Source organism: Elephas maximus, chromosome 8 (genome assembly GCF_024166365.1).
Source record: "Elephas maximus indicus isolate mEleMax1 chromosome 8, mEleMax1 primary haplotype, whole genome shotgun sequence".
NCBI classification, from domain to species: domain Eukaryota; kingdom Metazoa; phylum Chordata; class Mammalia; order Proboscidea; family Elephantidae; genus Elephas; species Elephas maximus.
The window spans coordinates 116,772,649-116,785,150 of NC_064826.1; the positions used below are offsets into that span (position 1 = coordinate 116,772,649).

The following is a 12,502-nucleotide window of genomic DNA, read 5'->3' on the forward strand; positions in this document are numbered from 1 at the left end:
ACATGTGAATGTCACATTTGGTGGGGAGTTAATGGCCTCATTGAATACATATGTGTTATAATTAGTGACAGAATACACTGTCACATATCAATACATAGGTATAATGATTGGCATTTGGTTTCTAAAGCAAATTGAATTTTTATAAGATTATCAGGTAAAGCTGTGAGCCTTCACTATGCAAACATGAATTTGGAGAATGATCGGGTAATTTCTTCCTAGAACTAATGCCTGTCACTGAGTCCATCCCCTAAGGTGTTTAAGATGCCTTATGTCAGGCTGATCTTGGTCAGAGTTGTAGATCTTTGTGATTCTGGGACACCTTGAAAATCATTAGCATCTTTTAACCATAATTTTGCTGTTTTCTCATCGTTTTTTCCAGAGGCAAAAACATTAAGCATTCTGGAAGTGCACGTGCATTACTTGGTCATAGAAATAGGTGGTTGGAAGCCTCGTGTGGAAGCCTAATGCAGTATCACATTAAGCCATGTCTTTTAAATGCTCCTGGTGCATTTACAAGGAGCCCTGGTGGTGCAGTGGGTAAAGCAATTGCTAACTGGAAGGTCGGTGGTTCGAGCCCACCAATGGATCTGTGGAAGAAAGACGTGGCAGTTTGCTTCTACAAAAATTTACAGCCTTGGAAACCCTATGGGGTCCGACCATGAGTTGAAATCGACTCAACAGCTAGGGTTTGGGTTTTTGGTGCGTTTACAAAGGGGGTTTAGAGGCCCTGGGTGGGTAACCTTCCATCAAGACTTTACAAGGGAGAATGCCTGGCGGGGACTCGAAAGCTCGCCTCTGGAATTTTATTGTCACCAGGATGATTTCTCGTTCTGTTTGCTTGGTAAAGTTCGTGATTTAGCTGTTTACAAACTTCCACTAGATTTATTACCGCCTGAAGGGGAAAAGAAAAAAAAAAAAAACAAAACTATGAAAAGTTAACAGTCTCTTCCTTTACTTTTTCAGCCCGAGAAACTAGCTGCAAGTCCACACAGTTTTAAGAAAAAGGTCTTTAAGAAGTCCAAAGTTTGTGGAGTTTGCAAACAAATTATTGACGGTCAAGGTCTCTCATGCCGAGGTAAGTCCATGTTTGTAATTTGTCTGGTTAAAGCAAAGCAGAACAAACTACCAAACAAACAGAAAAGAAAAGAAAACATTCTTTCGGGAGTTTCCAAAAATTAAATCATGGAATTCCCCTCCTTAGCCTCTGTTTACCCCTACTCTTACTTGGCAGGGAGCAACCTTATTTATGAAAATATGTGCTCATGTGAAAAATTTTTCAGCAAGAGCAAAGCTATTCATATGGAACAGTGGGCGACAATTCTTTGGTCTGTTCTGCAGTGTCAGTAACTCCGCTTATTCAGGTTGACTTTCTGAACTCTTACTGAAGTTTACAAATGACATTTTTATATCCTTCTGAGGTCAAGGTTCATTTTGATGTGCCTTATTTCAGCCTGTTAAGGTGTTACTCATATCACTACACCAAGCCACTAGCTTTCTGGTTTGATATTTAAACGTCAGGTAATTAGGGGAACTTACTAATAGTTTTGTGATTGTACATGTATAATTTGTACAGTGGATATGTGGCTATGATTTCTCTTGTTTCCCTCGAACCCCTGGAACTGGGGCTGGAGGAGAGGCTTACTGGTGGTTCAGCAGGTATGCAGTCAGAGACAGGAGGCGGAGTTGGGGGCTGGGTCCTTGGCAAATGCTTGGGGTTGCTCTTGGACATCTTATATTTATGGGGTTTTAAATTTCCAGAAAGATGCTTACCTGTGTTTTATCGACTCCGCAAAGGCATTTGACTGGGTGGATCATAACAAATTATGGATAACACTGAAAATAATGGGAATTCCAGAACACGTAATTGTGCTCAGGAGGAACGTATTTATAGACCAGGAGGCAGTCGTTTGGACAGAACCAGGGGCTACTTCGTGGTTTATAATCAGGAAAGGTGTGCGTCACGGTTGTATCCTTTCACCATACTTATTCAATCTGTATGCTCAGCATATAATCTGAGAGGCTGGAGTGTATGAAGAAGAATGGGGCATCAGAATTAAGGGAAGACTCATTAACAACCTGCGATGGCACAACCTTGCTTGTGGAATGTGAAGAGGATTTGAAGCACTTACTGGTGAAGATCAAAGGCTCTACAGCCTCCAGTATGGATTGTTGTTATTGTTAGGTACCGTCGAGTTGGTTCTGACTCACAGTGACCCTATAGGACAGAATAGAACTGCCCCATAAGGTTTCCAAAGAGTGGCTGGTAGATTTGAACTGCTGTCCTTTTGGTTAGCAGTTAAATTTTTAATGACTGTGTCACCAGGGCTCCTCAGTATGGATTATACCTCAACATAAAGGAAACAAAAATCCTCACAACTAGACTAATAAACAGCATTATGATAAATGCAGAAAAGATTGAAGTTGTCAAGGATTTCATTTTACTTGGATCCATAATCAATGCCCATGGAAGCAGCAGTGAGGAAATCAAGTGATGTATTCCATTGACCAAATCTGCTGCAAATGACCTCTTTAAAGCATTAAAAAGCAAAGATGTCACTTGGAGGACTAAGGTGTGCCTGACTTTAGCCATGGTATTTTCAATCCCCTCATAGGCATGTGAAAGTTGGATGATGAACAAGGAAGACCAGAGAAGAATTGACCCTTTGAATTATGGTGTTGGTAAAGAATATATAATATACCATGAAGTTCCAGAAGAATGAACAAATCTGTCTTGGAAGAAGTACGGCCATCGTGCTCCTTAGAAGTGAGGATGGCGAGACTCTGCCTCACGTACTTTGGACATATTATCAGGAGGGACCAGTCTCTGGAGAAGAACATTATACTAGTTAAAGGATCAGCAAAAGAGAGGAAGACCATCAAGGAGATGGACTAACAGTAGCTGCTATAATGGGCTCAAACACAGCAAAGATTTTGAGGATGGTGCTGGATCAGGCAGTATTTCGTTCTGTTGTATATAGAATAGGCTCGTTATGCTTCAGAACTAACTCCACAGCATCTAACAACTAATAACAAAAATTTCCTCTTTGGGAAATGCCCAGGGCCTTGACTGCTGGACTTCTGTTATTGTGAGGCTGCCTCCTCCTCTGTGGACTGCCTGGCAGATAGTCTTTGATGGCTATTTTGGAGTAACATGGCCGTGAAAGGAAAATGCATGCTATTCAGACTTTACTGTGTGTACAGTGTGACCAGGAGTCTCTCAGGGTCTCTTGAGATTCCTTCAGAGTTAAAGGGTCTGGGTCACAGCAGGAAGACGCGTACACTCTTCTTCTCTGAAGAGGCCCTCTGAGGTGGCCAGTCTCGATGAGCCGGCTCTCTGTGGGACTACTGCATTAGCACCTCCTCTTCCTCCCCTTACTGTCTCCTTGTGGCTCCCAGCGCTGAGGCCTAGTCTTGCCTCCTGGACAACCCAGAAGTCCACCCCTCTAACTGCCTCCCTGCCACCCCCAGCTGTCGCTGTTGCAGGGTGGGCTTCTCAGAGCTTGTAACTCCCCTTCGCTTCCTTTCCTGGATGCAGTCTTCTTGTGATGGGGGCTTTGGAGGCACCTCTTCGCCCTGAGAGGGTGAGGCTGGTCATCGGGAACTGAAGCGTCACTCGTCTGAGTAAATATCAGGCAGAGATCAGCTCCCCTGGATAGAGTTGTACTGAGTGATCTCTCTGAGGCTCCCCTCCACTCTATCCCACCCACCAACAAGCATGCTTTTGGAGATTCAGAAGAGGGGCTCAGAGAGTCCTGCATCTCCTGTGGACACGCAAGGCACGAGTACCTGGCCTTTCCTTGTGACCAGGAGGCGTCAGCTGTGGGGTGCTAATGGGAACCTCATAGGGCTGCTGCACTGCTGTGACAGAGCGTGGAATACATGTGCACCATGGGGCACCCAGGGTCTATCCTGTATCGGGCAGATCCCATGGCAAAAAGATGGCATGGTCCAGTGGGCTAAATGAGGATTTATTTAGAGTTATGGGTGTGGGAGAACCACCAGGGAGAGTGCATCTACTGAGGGTTGTCGCAGCTGAGCTGTTTCCACCTCAGACCTCCAGGGAGGAGAGAGGGAGCTAGTGCCATACCTGGAGGGAGAGAGTGGGCATTGTTGGTGATCCGGAGCAGAACCTGAGGGATGCAGCCAGCCAGAAGTGACCTTGCAGGGAGTAGCCTTCCTCCCCTCTGTGTGTGTGATCACCCCTGGCTTCCAGGGGCTGGAGCCAGCCAGCAGCCAGAGGGCCAGTGTGCCATTGGCGTCATTGAAGCCAGCCTCCAGTGCAGAGATCAGATGGATGTGACATTGTTTGATGAAAACTTGCGTGAGCCCGTGTATGAATGACATCCTGGCTCAGCCCACGGGAGCTTTTGCTCATCTCCTATGTCATCTTCACACACTGGGTGTCAAACTCAGGAAAGGTGCTCTAACCCTAAGATGGTGGCTTCTGTTTGCACAGCTCTCTGCAGTCTGCAGATGTAAAGTGGTGAGAAGGTGCGTTGCCTATTCTCTGGGAGACACCCTTCTTTATCCAGGCTTGCTCCAAATGCCTGGGGGTGAGCCTCTAGGTGTCTTGTCCTCCACTGTCAATAGGCCCCCCTCTGGCCCCCAAGAACACAGTGGGGATTGGAGTCCTACGAAGTCTCTCCATATTTGGAACCCCATTTTCTTGTGCATTTCAGCTAGGTTGCACACTTAGTTGTGATTTCTCAAGGGTGGAAATAAGGAAAATGAGAATCATCATTGAATCAGGTGTCGTGTGGTCCGTGTGGCTGCCCTCCAGATCCTTCTCACACCCTGGGGTGGGTGAGCTGGCTGAAAGCCCTGGGCCTCACTGGCTCAGAGAGGGTGGTGGCCCTGTTGGCAGTACCTGGAGGGTACAGTGAGAGTTCACAGCATCCAACAGTGTTAGCCTCATGCTGTCGTCTCTCATTTCCCCAGTGGAGGTGGCATGGCGTGGGCAACACCCACAGAGGACACCATGTGGTCTATTCTTGGTTCATCACCCTGTGCTTTGGCATGGTCGGCAAGCCCACCATCCAGGAGGCACGTATAACTGGTCCCATGCGTGTTACGTGGGAGACGGTGCAGCTCTGACTTGGGAGCACAGGCTGGTGGCTCAGACAGACCTGGGCTGGAGGTCAGGCTCTGCTACCACGTATTTGAGTGGCCAAGTCTCTAACCCATCTGAGTCTATAAAATGGGCATGATGATTTCTGCTCCAAAGGGCTGATGGGGAGCTTAGATGAGATGGTGCAGGGAAACCTTTCAGGCAGCTTTCTAGCAACCAGTTTTGTTTTTGATGTTAGGAGGCTTTCTCCTGAATGCACCCATCTAAGGTGTCGTGGGTGGCCCAGCTTGGTGGATGTCACACTTCTTGTTGGGTTAGCAGCTGCACACATGCAGATCACGAATGTAGACCTCGTGTAGATGAGCCAGAGCTGGGGGCCCTTTAAATAAAATGGCCTTGTTTCCCAAGATTTATAACACAGACTTCGGTTGCACTGTGTTAATTGTCTCATTTGAAGAGTAGTTTTTCTTTCTCTTCTTGATGTGAACGAGGCCTGAGTTAATGAAGAACTATCCCAAACATCTTTTTTAATACTTCAGAGGTTCTGTTTTTACCACCTGAAGAAAGTATTTATTATTTTCAAAGTGAATAGACCCAGTGAAGTCGAAGTAGCTTTGAGAAGGCCATGCGCCAAGCACACAGGATTCACACGTGGCCGGTGTATGTTCAACAGCAGGGAGCCTGTGTTTCCTCAGCTCCCGGAGGGTGTTCACTGTCTCCTGGAGCCTCCCTCACTTTGTGGGGAGCACCTGTGTCGGGGCTCCGTTATGCTCCCCTGTCCTGCAGGTCCCTGGATTTATCTTCTAGTTCAAAATGGGCTCTGTTTTGTGGCACTTTTGATATGTAGCATGTGAACTGTTAGGGAGGGCCCATAGGGGCCGATCATGGTGGTGTGGGCACGTGTATGATCATGTGTACGTGGGTGTGAGGGCCTGCCTGTGTGCACGTGTTACGCGAGCATGAGTTCCAGGGAGTGAGAGTAAGGCTGAGAGCAGCTCTGCGCTCGGGACACTTTGTACAGTTCAGCTGCTTCACGGCATCCATGGTCTGGTCTTGAGAGAGAGGGTGAGAGTGAGTGAGTCAGAGAGAGAGGGTGTGCTGCTTTTCTTGTTGAACGAGAAAGGCAGCAATAGTATTCAAGACTGGCCAGAGGTGCATTATGCTTGTCTCGTTGTATATCATGTGGCTGTTTTTAGAAAGATGGCAAGGAGTGCTAACTACCAATAATGCTTTTTTTTTTTTTTCTCAACAATGTGTTATGGAAATTTTCAAGCATACACAGAAGTTGAGGACGTCGTTCTGCTTTAACGGGTATCAGCATTTGCCCATCTCATCTTGGTTGGAGTTTTAATTTGCTGTGAAGCAGAGGGATCCTGGGGGCAGGTGCCCCCTTACTGGGATAACTGAGGCATCCTTTGGCCTGGAGTCCTGCATGTATGGTAACTGTTCAACATGGACATGCAGATGGCTGAGAGCGAGCTATACTTTTGTAGCGTGATCTTCATGCCATGTGTGCTAACATTCCTCTCTTTTAAGAACCCAGGTGCAGCACCTTATTCCCCTAGGTGACCTAAATTCTAGGTCAGTAGAGATAGGTTGGCAGTTCCAACTCAGCCTTGGAAGACAGGGCCTGGTGATCTCCTCCCAGAATGCCACAACCTTGAAAACCCTATGGAGCCATTCTGCACTGCACACGTGGGGCACCATGAGTCACAGTTGACTCAAGGGCAAGTAACAACCAAAACAGAGATAACTTTTTTGATACATCTATTTTTTTTTCTTAAATAAAACCGTTCATTAACATTATCCCGTTCGGTGACCTTCGCTTTCCTTTCCATAATTGGCTCACCTTTCTCTTTCTCACTTGCCTTCTTTCCTACATCTCATTTTCCCTAGCAGGAACACCTTTGTGCCACTGTGGCCTCTGCCGCTGGGTCCTTGTGCCCGGGTCCCCTGCTCTGAGCCTTAGCACAGAGTGTAGGCTCAGGTGAACCAGAGCACAGAGGTACGTTCTTCCTCACAGGTTGCTGCCCTGTGGCTCTGGGGCTGCCATAGAACAGCTGGTTCTAAGAAAATGTCAGCGGGGAAGGAGGTGAAAACTTGGGCTCAAGTCCTGGGTCTGCCACTGGTATCCTAGGTGACTTGGATGTTTAGCTTTTGTGTCAGTTTTCTCAACCATAAAATGGGTCTCATAAACAGAACCCATGAATGGGTTGGGTCAGCTGTGCAGAGAGGTGGAAGGGGCAGGGCCATGCCAACCCCTAGAGGCCAGCTCCCTGCCCCCCAGGCCATCCCTCAGTGCTGGGGCCAGTGCTGGCGTTCCACCCCAGAAATGCTGAGCCTGCCCACAGGGTGCTCCTTCAGCTCTTCCTCCAGTGGCGAAGCTGGTGTGAGTGTCCCCAGAGAGTTCTCTCTCCAGCTCACCCCAGCGGGCGTGGACAGTCATATGGTGTGAGTGTCCCTGTGAGCTCTGTGTCTGGCTCAGCCTCCCTGGTTGGCATGGACAGTCACTGGTGTGAGTGTCCCCGCGAGCTCTGTGTCAGGCTCAGCCTCCCTGGTGGGTGTGCACAGTCACTGGTGTGAGTGTCCCCGTGAGCTCTCTCTCTGCACAGCCTCCCTGGTGGGCGCGTGCACATGCACCCTCCTCACATGGCTGTGGTACCTGCTGGCTGTCCTCCCCTTTCCTTGAGCTCCTCAGGTTGCCTCATAAAGGCAGTGCTCCTCTGCTTTGGGCTCCCAGGCTGGTGGGCCCAGTGTGGGCAGTCTGTATGAGGCGCTGGCTCCTGGACCATTTCTGGCAGCTAAGTGGTGGCAAGTGTCTTCCTGAAGCCTTGGCTGCCCTCTCCTGAGATCCGGTGGAGGCCAGGACCAGGGCAGGCTCCGTGAACTGTGTGGTCCACCTCATCCATGTTGCTCACACCTGGGCACAGGAATGATGGGTACCAGGAACATATTCTGAGGAGCAGTGCAGGGTGGACCCACCTGAAGGATGGCCCCCACCTTCTGGAGGAAGGAGTGCAGCCCCTCAGGGAACGCATGGTGCAGGGCCAGAGGTGGCATAACGGAAGGAAGGGCAGCAGCTGGGTGCTGTTATCCTGATTTCTGGAGAGTGGAGTTGCTTCTCTTTTTTCCAGGAGAGGGTAGTTTCATAGTGATACATCAGCCCGGTTGGTATCCTGTCCTTGGGTGTACGTACATACGTGGGGCCCCGGACAGCTTCTCCTAGATTCTTGGTGGAATGTCTGTTGTCTTTTCTACGCGAAGCAGTTTTATAGAACTTCCTCACATTGTGGAATCGAAAACATGCTATAAGAATTGGAAACATTGTATTTATATACATGACGGTATTAATTATTTAATAAACTACCAAAACCAAACCCGTTGCCATTGAGTCAGTGATTTTGTTTTAATTTAGAGAATTCTATGTGTTAGGAGTCTTTTAGATGTTATCTTTTTCATCATCATTTAAGTTAAATTAGATTGTTTATGCAGCCTACTAAGAAGAGGTTCCCGGATGACCCAGCCAGCCTGCCGCTCAAAGACAGGATCGCCTATTTGAGTACGGGAAGCACTGATGCATAGGCTGAGCTGGGCTGTGAGAAGCACAGAGCATCCCAGCTGTGGGGACGAGAGGTGCTGAGATTAGTGCAGCTGGGGTGGCCAGGAAAGTTTCCTGGAGGCGGTGAAGTGAGCCTGGGCCTCGGATGTGTAGTCAGGACTGACTGTGTGTGGAGAGTGTGGCTTCAGAGGCTACACCAAAAAAAACCCAAACCCACTGCCATCGAGTCGATTCTGACTCATAGCGCCCCTATAGGGCAGAGTAGAACTGCCCCATAGAGTTTCCAAGGAACGCCTGGCGGATTCGAACTGCTGACCTCTTGGTTAGCAGCCACAGTACTTAAGCACTATGCCACCAGGGTTGGAAGAGCTGAAATTCGTTGGGCAAACGCGCCTGAAGGTTGGCATGTGAGGTCAGTGGTGTTGAGCTCTGCCGTTGGACCAGACCCCCTCCATCTCTGCTCTCTGGTCTCATGGTCTCTTTATTCCCTGCTTCTTTGGAGGGGGGCTCTAGGAAGCTCATACGGATAATCTGGGAGTGGATTATCAGCAATCAGGAATATCAGAAAATGGTAATGCACGGCAGAGGCTGAACTGAATTTTATGGACCTGAATTTTAAAGCCAGAGAAACTAAGACTATGTATATGGAACCCATGCAGAGAAATCTAGGAATCTCATTTGTGAGCAAAAATGGCTTCAAAATCCGTTTGTCTCTCTCTGCTCCTAATTTGGTGGAGCCCTGGTGGTGCAATGGTCAAGAGCTCGGCTGCTAACCAAAAGATTGGCAGTTGGAATCCACCAGTCACACCTTGGAAACTCTATGGGGTAGTTCTACGCGGTCCTGTCTCTAGGAGTCGGAATTGACTTGACGGCAATTTTGTTTTGTTTTGTTTACTCATAATTTATCATGAATCGTAATCTCTCCCTTTCTTATGAAAGCAGAGTTGAGGTGTAGGAATACTCAGTTCACAAGTTTGTGAAAAGGAAGTATGACCGTTTGATAAAGATCTCGGCACTATGCCTACCAAAAAAGCCAAACCAAACCCATTGCTGCCGAGTTGATTCGTACTATGCCTAGCATGTAGTAAAACCCAAAAAGCCAGACCCGTTGCTGTCGAGTGTATCCTAACTCACGGCAGCCCCACGTATTACAGAACACAGCTATGCCCCGTAGGGTTTTCTTGGCTGTCATCTTTGCAGAAGCAGAGCCCCAGGCCCTTCTTCGGTGGCACTGTTGAGTGGGTTTGAACCATCAACCTTTACGTTTGTAGTCAGGCGAAAGCCGTTGCACCACCCAGGGACCAGCACGTAGTATATGTGTATTAAATCGTAGGTATTATTATTTTTCTGAGATTTTTCTCATGGTAATGCCTTTGGTGTAATGGTTAAAATTTTAGGATCTAGAGTTTTGTTGTACGCTACGGTTGCCACCAGCCATGTGTGGCTACTGAACACTTGAAATGTGGCTGATCCAAATTGAGATGTGCTGTAAGTATAAAATACACTGGGTTTCGAAGACTTGGTTTGATAAGGGGAATGTGAAGTATCTCATTAATACATTCACAGTAATGGCTGATGTTGAAATGGCAACATTTCAGACATTGGGTTAAGGGCAATCTATTATTAAATTTAGTGTCATCTGTTTATTTTTACTTTTTTAAATGTAGCTACTAGAGAATTTTAAAAAAGTATATTTTTAATTAAAATTAGAAATACATGTTTTTAACCAGCCCAGGCTGGGTTGAATGCTGCCTCAGCAAGACTGGGCCTAGAGATACTGGGGCTTGAAAGAGTGTTGGGATTCAGAGTTTGTAGTTCTCTAGTTTAATGCAAGCTGCAGTATTGGGTCCAGGGTGCATCCAAAACTGCAGGGAGAATCCCAGCATCGCCTCCCTTGTCTCAGAGAGGGTCAGGCTGCCCGATCAGCTCCCCTGTGGGTAGCTGGGGCCCAGGCCTGCCTTTCCCTAAGCAGGGTGAGCGGAGCAGAGGGTAGACAACCTTATCAGAGCTTGGGCGGTAGCCCCACCTCTGCCCCTGTGCCTGCTCTGCCTTCTGGAGGCCCGGCGCCACCTGCATGGCTGTCCACGCCCTGCCTTTCCTCACGTGATTACCCAGGTGTGTCTTTGCCATCCTTTCTCCTGTTTTGACCCCCATCTCCAGGGTGCCCTTGTCCTATTGCTGCCCATACCTAGAGAATGGCTCTGGTGACGCTGTAATTACCTAGCACGAGTGATGCACACAGTGAGATCCCCGAATTCTGAGGTTGTGCCCTCCCTGGTGTGTCTGCCAGCACTCCCCATCCCTCCCTGTGTGCTCCCTGAGTGGCCACACCCCCAGCTCATGCCTAACCTTCTGCCTGGAACACTCTTCCCCTGGCTGGCTGCCCGCACCTTCGGGTTCAGCTCAAGCATTCGTTCCTCAAATGCCTCCCCACCCATAATTTTCCTTTGTGTTCTGCTGCCCTTGTCCTTCCTATCACTGCCAAGAGTTAGTGATTAGCTAGCTATCTCTGCTCCCAGACTGGAAGCACAAGAGGGTCTGGCTGGGGTGAGTTGGTTGAAGGACCAGCCCCCTCCTGCTCTAGCTGTGTCCTCATTAGTCTTAGGGTACCTCTCTCTGAGCTGTCTTTGTTGAGCAACTACTGCATCTCAGGTATTATGCTCAAGGTGAGGCCCTCAGAGAGTTCAATGTCTAGGAGTAGACATAGGGTTATTCACAGAAACACAATCCAGTGTGATAAGAACTTCAGCCCAGGTATTTACAAGGTGCCCCAGGAGCACTGGGAGGGGACAGCATCTGGGGATGGGGTGTGGCGGGGAGGGGGGGGAGGTGGGTAGCTCCCTTGTCAGGAGATCACTGAGTTTACATGTTCTGTTTGCATACTTACCTGTCTGCTCCACTGGACTGGGTGCTCTTACAACACATGTGGTCTCTTCTTTATTTTTGTGGCCAAGCCTGGGCTGCAGACCCAGGAGGTGTGCCGGAAATGTAAGTTGCCTGAAAATCCAGATGAATTTGTGTGGATAAATGCCTGGCCCATCCATCCCTTCTTCTCTGGCAAATCCACATCAAATGGTTTAAAACAGTATTTTGACTTCCTTTTTTTTTTTTATTAAAAAGGAATTTATTGGGTAAATAAAGGGGAACCTCTTGGAGCCCACCAGCAAGAAATAAAGCTGATCTTGTGAGCTGGAAAGGTATCCGGTGACTCTTCTGCCTCTCTCTGCCCTTTGGAGCCTCGTAGCCTCAGACTGCAACTTTGAGTGTCTGCTCCATTTTCGTATCTCTTTTTTTTTTTTTTGTAGTAAGCATATATGGAGCCCTGGTGGCCTAGTGGTTAAGTGCTACGGCTGCTAACCAAAGGGTCAGCAGTACAAATCCGCCAGGCGCTCCTTGGAAACTCTATGGGGCAGTTCTACGCTGTCCTATAGGGGCGCTATGAGTCGAAATTGACTCGATGGCACTGGGTTTGGTTTGGTGATGCAGTGGTTAAGAGCTCGGCTGCTAACCAAAAGGTTGACAGTTCCAAACCACCAGCCGCTCCTTGGCTGGTGGATTCGAACCCCTATGGGGCACTTCTACTCTGTCCTGTAGGGTCGGTCTCTATGAGTTGGAATTGACTTGACAGCAGTGTGGTGTTTTTTTAAAAAACATATGTAACAAAGCATTTGACATTTAAACCATCTTTACGTGGACGGTTCAGTGACATTAATTATGCTCTTCGTGTTGTTCAGTCATCACCATTATCCATCCCCAAATTACACCATCTCCCTTAAGGGATGCTCGGTGTCCCCTAAGCTTTCAGTCCTCCTTTTTGTAGTTCTCTGCTAAACAATTTGAGGTAATAAGCCCCCCAAGCCTAAGGCCAGGCCCAA

General features: G+C 48.2%; 1 protein-coding gene across 3 annotated transcripts in view; it reads left to right on the forward strand.

Moving 5' to 3' along the window:
* Window positions 1-12,502, forward strand: part of TNS3 (tensin 3) — a 388,908-nt gene that overhangs the window by 52,805 nt on the left and 323,601 nt on the right. For all 3 annotated transcript variants that reach the window (XM_049894028.1, XM_049894024.1, XM_049894025.1), the window contains one exon: window positions 964-1,075. The gene's annotated coding sequence lies outside the window, so the exon portion shown is untranslated. Of the gene's footprint in view, window positions 1-963; window positions 1,076-12,502 lie in introns of those variants that run through there.